Source organism: Aplysia californica, unplaced genomic scaffold (assembly GCF_000002075.1).
Source record: "Aplysia californica isolate F4 #8 unplaced genomic scaffold, AplCal3.0 scaffold00982, whole genome shotgun sequence".
Classification (NCBI taxonomy): domain Eukaryota; kingdom Metazoa; phylum Mollusca; class Gastropoda; order Aplysiida; family Aplysiidae; genus Aplysia; species Aplysia californica.
Genome location: NW_004798252.1, coordinates 75,863 through 77,086, shown reverse-complemented (window position 1 = coordinate 77,086; position 1,224 = coordinate 75,863). Strand labels below are relative to the sequence as shown.

General features: G+C 42.9%; 1 protein-coding gene across 1 annotated transcript in view; it reads right to left on the bottom strand.

Moving 5' to 3' along the window:
- Positions 1 to 1,224, bottom strand: part of LOC101849170 (natural resistance-associated macrophage protein 2) — a 75,469-nt gene that overhangs the window by 50,398 nt on the left and 23,847 nt on the right. The gene's annotated exons all lie outside the window — the stretch shown is intronic.

Here is a 1,224-nt window from a genome sequence, read left to right as displayed (position 1 = left end):
TTACTCTCTTGTAACACCTCTTATCTTCATGCGCTCATATGACCTTATGCAGTTGCGAGCGCCGTAAAACCTCTACTAAAACTAAAATGCTAAATTCCCCTTGCAGAATTGAACTCATTTATATGGAACAGCAAAGGTGGGAAATCGTTACATCTTAGATTAGTGTTAGTAAGAGTTTTACCGTACTTGCAACACAATAAGGTCCTATAAGTGCCAAAGATTAGAAGTGTTACAAGAGAGTAACAAACATAAACAAGAAGGAGGGGAGATAAGGACGATAGACTTTTGATAGGAAAGAAGAAGCAAACCACACCAGAGCACCCACCAACCATCCACTGATATCTTTTGTGTGCGACAGAGTAGAACCTGGCCGCTACACCACAGACGCTGGTGTTTTTCAGTGATGATGATGATGATGATGATGATGATGATGATGATGATGATGATGATGATGATGATGATGATGATGATGGGAGGCGGTAGAGGTGGTGGTGGTGACGTTGATGGTGGTGGTGGTGGTGGTGTGATAGTGGTGACGTTGGTGATGGTGGTGGATGTGGGGGTAATGGAGGTGGTGGTGATGGTGGTGGTGGTGATGATGACGATGACAGTGGTGTTCTTATATTAATTATCAACACACAGAGCGGGGACAAACGAGCTCATCCACTGTCCGAACACACCAAGTCTGTCAACTTTTAGTTTTGATAAGAGTTTTACGGCACTTACAACACAATATAAGGTCATATAAGTGCCGAAAATTAGAGGTGTTACAAGAGAGTATCAAACATAAAAAAAAAGGAGGAGAGACCAGGACGACAGATATTTCATCGGAAAGAAGAAGCAAACCAAACCAGAGCACCCGCCAACCACCCATAGTCTGTCAACTGTAAGTGAAACCGCTCGTGAAATTGTTATACAACACGGCTGGTATGTCAATGCGTCATGGTATAGGCTCACGTGACTCTGTGGCCATGGTATAGGCTCACGTGACTCTGTGGTACGTGACATCATGGTGTTATTAAACCAACTTTGAATATACATGTATAGAATAGTATATTATACTCTGAAACAGAACGTGTTTGGAGCGGGAGAAATGGCTTAGGGTTTCAGATCACATTGTAAGGACAATGCGCGCGTACATAGATCACAGATAAGTATAGGGTGGATACAATATAGAAACAGAGAGAGAGAGAGAGAGAGAGAGTGAGAGAGAGACTGTGTGTG